Source organism: Rattus norvegicus, chromosome X (genome assembly GCF_036323735.1).
Source record: "Rattus norvegicus strain BN/NHsdMcwi chromosome X, GRCr8, whole genome shotgun sequence".
Lineage (NCBI taxonomy): Eukaryota > Metazoa > Chordata > Mammalia > Rodentia > Muridae > Rattus > Rattus norvegicus.
Window position 1 is genome coordinate 60,897,818 of NC_086039.1, and position 13,799 is coordinate 60,911,616.

General features: G+C 35.1%; 1 protein-coding gene across 1 annotated transcript in view; it reads right to left on the minus strand.

Annotated features, from left to right (window-relative positions):
* Positions 1-13,799, minus strand: part of Mageb18 (MAGE family member B18) — a 594,194-nt gene that overhangs the window by 35,857 nt on the left and 544,538 nt on the right. The window contains exon 3 of the mRNA XM_063280032.1: positions 5,707-5,770. The gene's annotated coding sequence lies outside the window, so the exon portion shown is untranslated. The remainder of the gene's footprint in view (positions 1-5,706; positions 5,771-13,799) is intronic.

Consider the following 13,799-nt stretch of genomic DNA (forward strand, 5'->3'; position numbering starts at 1 on the left):
ACCTCCACATCAAACCAGATACACTCAAACTAATAGAAGAAAAAGTGGGGAAGAATCTGGAACACATGGGCACTGGAGAACATTTCCTGAACAAAACACCAATGGATTAAGCTCTAAGATCAAGAATCGACAAATGGGATCTCATAAAGCTACAGAGCTTCTGTAAGGCAAAGGACACTGTTGTTAGGACAAAACAGCAACCAAGAGATTGGGAAAAGATCTTTACCAATCCTACAACTGATAGAGGGTTTATATCCAAAATATACAAAGAACTTATGAAGTTAAACTGCAGGGAGACAAATAACCCTATTAAAAATGGGGTTCAGAGCTACGCAAAGAATTCACAGCTGAGGAATATCGAATGGCCTAGAAGCACCTAAAGAAATGTTCACCCTCTTTAGTCATGAGGGAAATGCAAATCAAAACAACCCTGAGATTCCAACTCACAGCAGTCAGAATGGCTAAGATCAAAAACTCTGGTGACAGCAGATGCTGGCAAGGATGTGTGGAAAGAGGAACATTCCTCCATTGTTGGTGGGATTGCAGACTGATACAACTATTCTGGAAATCAGTCTGGAGGTTCCTCAGAAAATTCGACATTGAACTGCCTGAGGATCCAGCTATACCTCTCTTGGGCATATACCCAAAAGATGCCCCAACATATAAAAAAGACACGTGCTCCACTATGTTCATAGCAGCCTTATTTATAATAGCCAGAAGCTGGAAAGAACCCACATGTCCTTCAACAGAGGAATGGATACAGAAAATGTGGTGCATCTAAACAATGGAGTACTACTCAGCTATCAAAAACAATGATTTTATGAAATTCATAGGCAAATGGATGGAACTGGAAAATATCATCCTGAGTGAGGTAACACAATCACAGAAAAACACACATAGTATGTACTCATTGATAAGTGGATATTAGCCCAAATGCTCGAATTACCCTAGATGCACAGAACACATTTAACTCAAGAAGGATGACCAAAATGCGGATGCTTCATTCCTTCTTTAAAAGGGGAAGAAGAATACCCTTCGGAGGGAATAGGGAGGCAAAGTTTAGAACAGAGGCAGAAGGAACACCCATTCAGAGCCTGCCCCACATGTGACCCATACATATAGAGCCACCAAACTAGATAAGATGGATGAAGCAAAGAAGTGCAGGCCGACAGGAACCGGATGTAGTTCTCTCCTGAGAGACACAGCCAGAATACAGCAAATACATAGGTGAATGCCAGCAGCAAACCACTGAACTGAGAATGGGACCCCCATAGAAGGAATCAGAGAAAGGATTGAAAGAGCTTAAAGGGGCTTGAGGCCCCATATGAACAACAGTGCCAACCAACCGGAGCTTCCAGGGACTAAGCCACTACCCAAAGACTACACATGGATCCGACCCTAGGCTCCAACCTCATAAGAAGCAATGAATAGCCTAGTAAGAGCACCAGTGGAAGGGGAAGCCCTTGGTCCTGCCATGTCTGGACTCCCAGCGAACCAGATTCTTTGGGGGAGGGCGGTAATGGGGGAGGATGGGGAGGGGAACACTCATTTAGAAGGGGAGCGGGAGGGGTTAGGGGGATGTTGGCCTGAAAACTAGGAAAGGGAATAGCATTTGAAATGCACATAAGAAATACCCAATTTAATAAAGACGAAAAAAGTATAATGGTACAAAAGTTTAATTTTTTACCTGCATATAGTTGGAGGTGGACAAAATGTGTAAATTGAGAATAGTAAGTATCTTAACATTTGTGGAAACTGACCATATTTTGGTATGCTTACTTTGGAATATATCTATAAAACTTTGAACAGGATACAGCATTAAGAAATCAGCAAGTAACTAGGCAAAATTTTTAAAAAGCCGAAAGGTACCTGCCTCATGAAAGCTTTGAAGCATACCTGAGAGAACTCCAAGGAAAGAATAATCACATAACTGTAAAATAAGTCCAACAAAGGGCCAAGTATTATATTACTTCCATAATAGAGCCTAAGGTACTCAGTATTGGCAGGAAAGGTACTAAAATACCCAGTAAATAGAAATGATTAATTTTTTTCTTAGGATTCTACTTCATGGCATTCCTGCTAAGAAACAAACCAACCAACAAACAAAAGGAAATGGAAAAGATAGGAGGAGTTACAAAAAGAAACCCTATTTCTTATACATCTGTATCAAGCCTAAAATAGAGATAGAAAAGAAGATTAAATTCAGTGTTAGATTAAGGTTCTATTTATATAGTTAATGAGAGAAAATTATTAGTAAATATTAAAGGAAATTATTATTCTTATTTCAAATATACGCGAAATCGAAAAGGTTTGTTTTTTTTTCTGTTTATGGACAATGAATCATACTCAATACCAATAAACTCCGGAGCAAACATTAACTATTTGTATCATAGACTTAACCTAATTTGATAAATTGATATGTGTCAAAACAAAGAAATTGATGGATATTAATTTGTGGTTAATGAGTATTGATTTCTACACTACATCAGCCTCCATCATTTTATTCCTTTTTTACAACACATTATATAACACCTGTGAGGAAACAATATTTAAATTATCTGTTTTTCCCTTACTAGATTGCATGCCTGCTAAGTATTTTGTACCAGACATGACAATATACAATATATTATTGTATTTTTCCCTGAGGTAGCTTAATGTACAACTTTAGTTAAAAGTGTAAGCCATCTAGTTACTCCACCTGTCATAACAAAGAGCTGAAAGGTCCCAGAGGATACAGACTATCCATACATGAAAATAGAAATAAGAAATACGATAAATAGTAGTAGTTGGAGATGCAGATACTCTTCAGCTTATAATGGTAGACTACACTTACACTAGCCTTACACTGTATCAGCCTATAGGAAGAGAAACTGACCATCATATGCAAGGGCATCCCTATCTCATTTCCTTAGAACTCTGGCCTGAAAGTAAGGAAGAAAACCCCACTCTACTTCATTATTTAGAATATATCAACTATTGAGCTGAATGGAAATTGGTAAGATCCAGTTGCCAGTGTTAACAGTAGGCAAGACATAAGACTTGAATATATTCATAATTGAACTTGAAAATGGAGGAGATGGTCACATCTTTTAGTAACTTTTAAATTTACATGATTCCAGTTTTAGGTTATTAATTATTTCCATTCTAAAATCACCAAATTACTTCATTAAATATTGAATACTTATTATTTTAATCCAGTACTATGCTGAGAACTTAAAAAATAATTTGTCTTCCGATGATATTAATTAACAATCATAATATTAAGTGCTTACTATTTTCAGGAAAATTTTAAATATTCTCATACCCTTTTAGAAATTACTTTCCAGTGGCTTCTTCTGTACTTCTGTTACACATAATCATATAGATTTAAGGAAATTAATGAAATTCATAATCATCTGGACCAGTATTCACATCCCAGTGCCTACATAATAAATTAGGTATCCTGTGCAAACCTGAGATCCCAGCTCCAAGGCTGTCAAAGAAAGACAAAATGTTTCCCACAGATTTCTGATTTACAACCTGAGAAAATGTGATTCCTAAGTTCAGGGAGATGCCTTGTTGCAAATAAAGAAGCAGAGAGTAATAGTGAGTAATTATTGCTCTCTTCTGACTTCCTTGTATAAGGAACACAGGTAAATATATGCATACACATGTACACAAGTAGATATATATAGGTACATAAATATTCATTTAAAATTTACATGTAACCTGAATCACTTGGGTACTAAAGTTTTAGGTAGAAAATTGACTACATACCAGGAAGGAGGATTTTAATTGAAACCATACAATGGAAGACAGAGAAGTAGGTAGTATGTGGCATCTTTTAAGGATTCAAATATAGATCTAAATGCAATTCTCAACTGAGGAATCTCAAATGACTGAGAAGCATTTAAGAAATGTTCAACATCCTTAGTCATCAGGGAAATGCAAATCAAATGACCTTGAGATTCTAACTCATGACAAGTGAGAATGGCTAAAATCAAAATCTCAGGTGACAGCAGATGCTAGCAAGGATATGGGGTAAGAGGAACACTCCTCCATTGTTGGTGGGATTGCAAGCTGGTACAAACCACTTTGGAAATCAGTCTGGAGGTTCCTCAGACAATTGGACATTGTACTACCTGAGGGCCTAGCTATACCACTCCTGGGCCTATACCCAAAAGATGCTCCAACATATAACAAGTACACATGCTCCACTATGTTCATAACAGCCTTATTTATAATAGCCAGAAGCTGGAAAGAACCCAGATGCCCTTCAATAGAGGAATGGATACAGAAAATGTGGTACATCTACACAATGGAATATTACTCAGCTATTAAAAACAATGACTTCATGAAATTCATAGACAAATGGATGGAAATTGAAAATATCATCCTGAGTAAGGTAACCCAGTCACAAAAGAATATATATATGGTATGTCCTCGCTAATAAGAGGATATTAGCCAAAAAATGCTCAGAATACCGTACATAATACAACTCATAGACTGTATGAAACCCAAGAAAAAAGAAAACCACACCTAAGTGTGGATGCTACAGTCCTACATAGAAGGAGGAAGAAAATAATCTTGGTGAGTAGAGGGAGAGAGGGATCTGGGAGGGAAGAGAGGATCAGGAGAGGAAAGGGGGCTATTTAGATATGGGAGGAGATGGGGAGAAGTACATAGAGTCAGGATTTTGAAAGGAGATATATAGCAGTTGATGGGGAGGGGAATGGTGGTAGTCACTAGAAAGTCCCAGATGCCAAGGACCCAAGTGTTTCCCAGGACTCAACAGGGAGGACATTAGCTGACATACCCAAAAAAGGGGAGATAGGACCTGTAGAAACCATATCCATAGGACAGGCATGGGCACGGATTGAGGGGTGGGGTCACTAATGCACCTCAATAATATTAATCAAGAATTCCTCCTGTCACAAGGAAATGCAGGAACAAAGAGTGGAGCAGAAATTGAAGGAAGACATCCAGAGACTGCCCCACCTAGGGATCCATCCTATCTGCAGACACCAAACCCAGGCAGTATTTCTGATGCCAAGAAGTGCTTGCTCACAGGAGCTTGGCATAGCTGACCCTGAGACACTTTTCCAGAACCTAATACGGATGTGATGGTTGGCTAACCATCACACTGAGGGCAGGGTCCTCACTGGAGAAGTTGGGGGCAGGGGAGGAATGAAAGAGCTGGAGGGTTTTACAACCCCATAGGAAGAACAACAATATCAAACAACCAGATACCCCAGAGCTCCCAGTGACTAAACCACTAACCAATGAGTACACTGGGGGAACCCATGACTCCAGCTGCATATGTAGCTGAGGTTTGTCTTATCAGGCTTCTCTGGGAGTAAAGTCCCTTGGTCCTGTGCAGGCTGGATGACCTAGTGTAGGGGAATGCTAGGACTCTGAGGCAGGAGTGGAATGGGCCGGTGGGGGAGCACCCTCTTAGAGGTAGGGGGAGGGGAGTTGTAGAGGGGAAACTGGGAAGGGGGATAAAATTTGAAATGTAAATAAAATAACCAATAGAGAAATGGACTATAGTTATGTGTGGATTAACAAAATAGCTTTGAGAAAAAACATGCAGAATAGTTTTATTTAGAGTTGCATGGAAACTGCAGCTATCACCACAAAAGGAGTTTTTGAGTACTTTTCAGAATTGTAGGGATAAAGGAAGGTAGTCATTGACAGAACTAAGTTGAGAGTTAGAGATAGGAATACCTCCTTCCTTTTCCTCTGTCTGTTTACTTTCTCTTGTCCGTTACTTCTTCTTTGAATCTGGATCCTAGGAAACAACAGAAAGGTCAAGGAATGGATTTTAATGAAGATAATAATAATAATAATAATAATAATAATAATAATAATAATAATAAACAATATCAATCATTTAAAAGTAGAACATAAATATGAAGGATTCTCATCACAAAACAATAGTAATAACATCTGTTAGAGTACATTGCCCATAAAACAGAATTTCAATAATTTTACAAAAACCTTGTTTAGCCTTGCTGAACCATGCTTGGTCATCCTAGAAAAGTATATTTGATCCTTCAGTTTGTCTCCAGTTAGGAAAATAACTTCAAGAAGAAGCTTTAGGAAAGGATTGTGTGCTACATGTACATGCTTCAACAATTTCCTCATTTCTAAATCCCTTGCCTGCTCCCTATAAAGGACCACAGCAATATTTTTCCCTGGCATAATTCTCAGCTTCCTACTGGAGAGAGGCTACACCCAGTTGTGTGCACTAACAAACACAGTAACCTTATTTGAAACCAGACTGTTTTATTTAATGCCCCCTTGACCTTTTAACTCAAAAATCTTACAACATCGTCATCAAACAGTGAAGAAATCCATGTCTGGTGACAAACTAGCAGGCTGTGTTAATTTGCATGATTGTGGTAATCATTCTAACATGAATTTGTATTGCAGAACATCACTTTTTATCTCTTAAATGATTGCCTGTCATATTTATCAGTTCATCTGCAAATCAAACTTGGAAGGAGCAAAAAAAAGTACGATGAAAATCCATTAAAAAGAAAGAATAGCAAACAAAACACAAGTTTTTGAATATTGAACATAAATATATTTGAATGTTTTATGTCTTCCTCCATAATGTATACTCAGTGTGAAAATACTCATTACAATGCTGACAAATAATCCTCAAACTTCACCTGAACTCTTTTAATTGTTTTTTTAGTGAAATGTTTTAGTATCCCATTTAATTACATAACCCATTTAGAAATTGATATTCTTGCAAATAAAAACCAAAAATTAAAAATTTTGTAAAACTGGATTTATATTTGCATTCCCCCTAACAATTAGTATAATATATTATTAATCATATTTTCTGATTTTATAAAATAGAGGTATAAAACTAACAAAAATTGCTATATATATATTATTAATTTTGTCACTGTGGAGTCTAGAACACTATATTTTCTCAATGTGTGATTCTGAGTTTGATTAACTCTTTACCTAGATCTTAAGCTGTATCATAATATTAGCTTCTACATACTTGTTGGTATGGGCAATTTGACTTCTCTACTCCTGTTATGTGCCACCTTCTATGACCTGTCCCTCCTACATCATGTATACAATATATATATATATGAAATAATAGAAATGACAGCATGAATGATAACGTCATAGGAAAAAGATAGGTAAAACCATGGGTTCATTCAGCCAAATTTTCTTTTTGTAAATGCTGTACCAATTGATGATTAATTTAAAATCTCAATTAAAGCTAGGTCTTAGTATATATATATATATATATATATATATATATATGTATGTATATATATGTATATATATATGATATATTACATTATTCAACTTAGGTTTAACAAAATCGTTTTTCAGAACTGTCTTCTTACCTACTCAGAATTCAAGGGAATAGGTAGGACAAACAGCATTCATATCATTATGGCTTTAAATGTTGTATACTCATCATAGATTTATTCATACTCTTAAATTTTATAACAAATTTAGTGATTATTTCTGTTTTAATTATGTTTCAAAAATCAAAGCTAAATTCTAAAGATACATTTTGGTCTATCTATAAAACTCATTCAGAAGCCTGGTAAAAACCAAAGCACATTTTCTTGTCAATTTGCAGCAACAATTATTATTTTATAATAGCCATATTTCTATTGTTTTTCCTTCTATTCATCATACTCATCATATACATTGAACTATCATTCAGAGCTTGAAAACTGTACTTTATAAAAGTAGTTAAAAAATCTTCAGCAATGTTATTACATCGATTGACAAGGAGATGTTTCTGTAATAGTATTAAACTAAACATAGCTTATAAATGCTCCTGGTTTTCAGTTTGCCTTGTCTTTTCATATGTTTTCTTTCAGTGAATTCTCGAGTTGAGGACTTGTTAATTTTACTGCTATCTATAATTTGTAGGTTTACTTGAAGAAATAAAGTACAAGAATTCAGGAAATACTAGTTTTGTGATAGAACAAGACTATTAAAATACCACAATACTTTCCTACCTATATTATGGTTTCTTTGATATAGAATCCTACAATGTCCAATCATGATGGTTTTGTGAGCCCCACACCACTTTATTCTGGTGACTTGCTTAGAATAATATAGTGATTGAAGTCTTAGCCAAAGCAAGAACCAAACATATACAAAAACATCTCTCTCATGAAATTTTCTTCCTTCCTGTTCATTTGCCTTTATCATGGGACCATGAATACCAGAAAAGTACAAAAGAACCATAGAACAAAATGATTCATACATTGAAGAAATTATGTGAATACCAGAAAGGATATAAGAAAGGAAGTGGTAGAATGGTGCTTATTATAAGATAACATACCATAAGCTACTCCTTAAAGGTTTTTGGAAACTTTATTTTTATTGGGTATTTTATTTATTTACATTTCACATGTTATTCCCTTTCCCAGTTTTCTCTCTGGAAACCCCCTATCTCATTCCCTCTCCCCCTGCTTCTATGCGGATGCTCCCCCTCTCACCCACCCACTCCCACCTCAACATGCTGGCATTATCCTACACTGGGGAAACAAGCCTTTCCAGAACCAATGGCCTCTCCTCCTATTGATGTCTGACAAGACCATTCTCTGCTAATTATACAACTGGAGCCATGGGTCCCTCCATGTGTACTCTTTGGTTGATGGTTTGGTCCCTGGGAGCTCTAGGGGTCTGGTTGGCTGATATTGCTGTCTTTCAGTTGCAAACCCCTTCAGTTCCTTCAGTCCTTTCTCTAACTACTCTAATGGGGACTCCATGCTCAGTCCCATGGAGGGCTGTGAGTATCCACCTCTATATTTGTCAGACTCTGGCAGAGCCTCTCATGAGGCAGCTGTATCAGGATCCTGTTAGGAAGCACTTCTTGGCTAAGAGTAGAAAAATCTAGCATGTTTAGAAATTCTCACATAATTGGATAAGGACCATGTTACCACAAAATTACTATTTGTGATGCTGGAAGTTTGGGTTCTTTATTTTTGTAGTAAGGTTTATTGAAGAGTTTTAGAGCAAGGTGTTGGTTGATGTTCCTTTAAAATGAATGTATTAAGTGAGCAAGTTGTCTAAATTAAACATATACATGCTTAGATTGCCAACTATCCTCAGTAATGGTAGGAGAAAACTATTCTAAGTTGATAGAGGAGCAAAACGGTATCAAGTACTAGAATTTCCTTTTGAAACATCTAAAGTGTCGTTTTATAGAGACAAGATGTGGTAAGTGAACTGACAGAAATGGACAGGGTCACATTATTCTACATCTCCAGTAAACGAGCTGAAATATGATTAAAGAGCTCACATATTATTTGGGAGAGAAGAACCCAAGGCAGTATATATGAGGAAAGGTAAAACAAAAGTAAGCAAAGAACTGAAACAAATTTTGTGCTAGTGGCTACCATTTCATGTGAGTGGTAATGTGATTCAAGTGATTGTGTGGCACATGAGATTTGTGTCCAACAAATTGTATTAAGAGCAAAGGACAATCTGAAAGCCTTAAGTTTTTGTGAAAACAAAACAAAACAAAAAACCTGAAAAACATGCATATATAAAATAGAAAATAAATAGAAACCTTTAAAATATATGCATAATGATGTGTATCAATAGAAAATGTCCTACACAGGCATGTGTGAAAGACCTGATCCCGTGCTGCGGTTGCAAGAATATTTAAGAGATGGAAACTATATCACTAGAGAAAGTAGGTCACTGGGAATATGCATTTAAAGGTTCTATCTTGCCTATCTCTCTGAACTAGATGGAGCCACTTTGCTGTGACATGCCTTTTTAGCAAGTTATTCTGTTTCACCACAACCAAGAAATAGTATAGCCACCTCATCAGTGACTTAAAGTGCTGAAACCAAAAGGTAACATAAATATTTCCTCCTCCTTCATAATTATTGTTCAATGGAATTTTTACAGCAGTAAAATACATACTAATAACTATAGTCATAAAATTATCAAGAAAATAGTAGAAGAATAAACATAAATGTTCAAAAGGAGTCCTTTGGTGAAACCAAGGGTATTATATGGGCTAAGTGTATAAAAATTTTTATATGCAGTATCTTATTTCTGAACTTCGTTAGTTGATCCTGGTTATGTTGAAATGGATTTTATATATCATTTTCTAGAATGGAATGTTTCATTAGATAAAATGTGATAATCATGGAAACTTAGAGGCATTCATGTAAAACTATATGAAATATAACAGGAGATAAATAGGACAGAAATAAAACTAGAGCAAACTAAGTAATGGCAAAAATGAAGCCGAAGGAGACAATAAGAAATCATGTAAAGTAGGAAAATGAGGATGGCAAAAATACCTCTAAACATATCCATGATTACTGTGAATATGTATAAGCTAATTTGTGTATTTAAAATATAGATTCTCAGATTGGTATTTCAAACAAGCAAACTCAGCTACATCTTATTTACAATGGTAACTCATAAGCTAAAATGATGGTAAAGATTGAAAATACAGAGACAATTACATATTAGACACATGAAAAAAGAAACAAGCAATAGCAGAAATATAAATATGAAATAAAACTACAGTCAGGGTCAGTTGAGGACAGAACTGATAAAAGCTGCAACCAAGTCCATAAATGGCTTACTTCTTTAAAAAAAAAAGAACTTTCATGATGACTTCTGCATCTGTATAATGCACAGTTGCAAAAGATATAAAGCACATGTGAGAAACTTTTTTAAAATTAATTAATTAATTAATTTTTTACACTCCAGATTTTATTTCTCTCCCAGTCTACTCTCCAACTGTTCCACATCCCATACATATACCCCACCCCCTGTCTCCACAAGGATGTTCCCCCACTCCACCCACCCTACCAGACCTCTAAACTCCCTGGGGCCTCCAGTCTCTTGAGGGTTAGGTGCATATTCTCTGACTGAACCCACACTGGAGAAACTCTTAAAAGTATAAAAAAAACAGGAAAAAAAATGAATGTCCCAAAGAAGTGCTACAGATGATAAAATGAAAGAAAGGAAACAAAGTAACTGACAGTTGTTTCTAAAGCAAAGTTCTTTCTATGATGATTAGAAGCAATCTATGTGATCTGGATAAAAACATGGCAATTAAAATAAATAATCTGACATTTTCCCTGATGAATACATATATGCATATACACATAAATACACCCCCACACACACATCATATGGATAGTCTACAGTAACATTAAGTTACACACAAAAGAAAATGATATAAATCCTTTCAGTGTTTTATCTGCCACGATAAATGCTAGAAAGCCTATATTTTGGAGGGAAAATATCTGACACTATTTACAAATGGATACAAATGCTAACATATTAGTACACACATAACTTTTTATTGCAAGAAATGACTCACATAAATTACCACAGCACAATCCCTAACAAATATACTTTCCCAATGACAATGTCTCAGTGTTATTGACTCAGTAATGAAATTTTGGTTGTCAAAGGCATTGTATGGCTGGCCTCTCTTATCCATTTTATTTTCAGCATCATCACTTATAAAAAAAATCCCAGAAACAAATAATTCTTAAACTTAAAACTGCATGCTGATTCTTGTAATATGGTAAAATTACGCACTGTTCCACTGCATCTAGGCAAGAATGTGAATCATCACACTGCCCAGCATATACACACCGTATAGTTTGCCAGACCAACTGCTGTTCTAGTAACTGTGTTTATTTTCCACTGTGCCTTGCATTGCTCTAATATACAAGAACTTTAGCATCTTATATCATCACAAGAAGAATGAAATCAATAAGAATGTAATATGATTTCAGGAAGATCATATTTGCATGGCTTTTATGACAGAATATTGGTAAAAACTGATGTGTTTATTATTATCAATTTCCTGTTGTTCCTAATTTACAAATTTGACTTGACAATAGGCATTTCCACAGATGAAAGTGTAGAATTTGGTGCTACCTGTGGTTGTAAGAATCTACAAGAGCTTGATAAGCGAGGGAGTACTCTTTCAGTCAAATCATGGTGCCATAAAGCAATATCATAAAACCAGATGACTTAAAAGTTTTTATTTTCTCTTGGTTCCAGAGACAGGCTTTTGTAAGACAAATGTGTCAGCATGCTCAGTGTATAAGAGTGTCCTTCCTGCTTTGCAGATTACCCCATTCTCTGTGTATCATTACTGGAAATTCTTTCAGTGGATACCTGGAGAGAATGGAGGGAAGGGGAATACTGCTGTCTCTTTTTATAGGACACTAATCATATTGGATTAGGATCCCACACTTATGAAATGATTTCAAGTTACTTTCCTAAATGTCTTATTTTCATTTCCTGGGAAATGGTGATAATATATGTATTTCAAAAGACACAAAACTCTGTTCATGAGAGAAAATGAACATTAAAAACATGAAAACATAAATATGATAAGGGTTGCATATGTACAATTAAAAAGCAGTATCTTAAGTCTCCAAAAACAATCATACCAAGTAAAACCATAACAGTAGGTTTAGATTTTATACAGTCAAAAAACCCAGATAACAATTAGACTTGTATTAGTTTTATGTCATTTTTCATCTCTAACTTACTTTTCTGACTATCTACATATAATAAATATAATGAAGTATTAGATTATAATTTTATTCTAATATTTTTGTTTTATTGTGACTTACTGCATATGCAAGACATGCCCAAGATATCAAGACAAAGTCCCAGCATAGAATGGGAAGATGTCAAGAAGTCCCCGCCATAGTTAAGAAATTTCTGAAAATTGATGACTTCTGGGAGAAAGATAGTTTTTGTTTGTTTGTTTGTTTGTTTGTTTGTTTGTGTTTTTGTTTTTGTTTTGTTTCATGAATAAGATCCCCAAGATACTTCCCATATTCCACTGCATGGGCCTACATCCATGTTCGTACTGAAAGTATTGAAATCTATAGATTTAGAAAAAATAGTTGGAATTTATAATAATGATAGGTAATAACAGAGATGGAGACAGAGAAGGAATTGGACTTGATCCATGCATGTATGACAGTCTCAACCAATTAAAATAGGTTTATCACTCAAGTGCATATATGTGGGTATGCCTATCTCTATAAGCACATGCTTATAGATACTCTCAAAGGCCAGAAAAACTTACAGGATCCAGTTGATCTGGAGTATAGGCCAGTAGAAACTCGTGATGCTCATGTTAGAAACTGAACTTGGGTCCTCTGAAAGTGCAGCAAGTGTGCTTGATGACTGATCTATTTCTCCATCCCATTTTGTGTGATGTTTAAAATTCAAATATTATAGATAGAGATAACTATGAGGTGATGGATGCCAATATGTTCAACTAGAGTAGGGTATGTTAGTATCCGTATATTTTACTATAACTTAAATTAATATTGAATTAAATTTAAATCAAATTAATGAAAAAAATATAAATGAGCAGTCCAAAATTGAAGTACTATTTTTACCTTGACCTTTAGACAAGTTATTATTATTTTGGTATAAAATCATTTTGTATGAACACTTCACGCCATTATATTTTACTTTATATATTTCAAAATAATAAAAAGTTATGTTATTTTAAACAACTGATTATAGTTGAAATGTGGCATCTCAATACACTCCATTTAAGTTTGTGTCTCTGAGGCAGTATTTAACGCATAATAAGTTTGAGAATGCAAAGCCATTTGCTAGCCCTCATTACTTTTAAAAGGCAAAAATGTATTCCCCTTTATCAAACATATTGGCAAATTGGAAGAAAAAGAGTTTAACAAAAACTGAAAATAATGTGAGTAGGATCATTGAAAATTTAAGATTTCCATAGAAACATATAAGGGTAAACTGATATCTCTTCTCTGATTTGTATTTTAAAA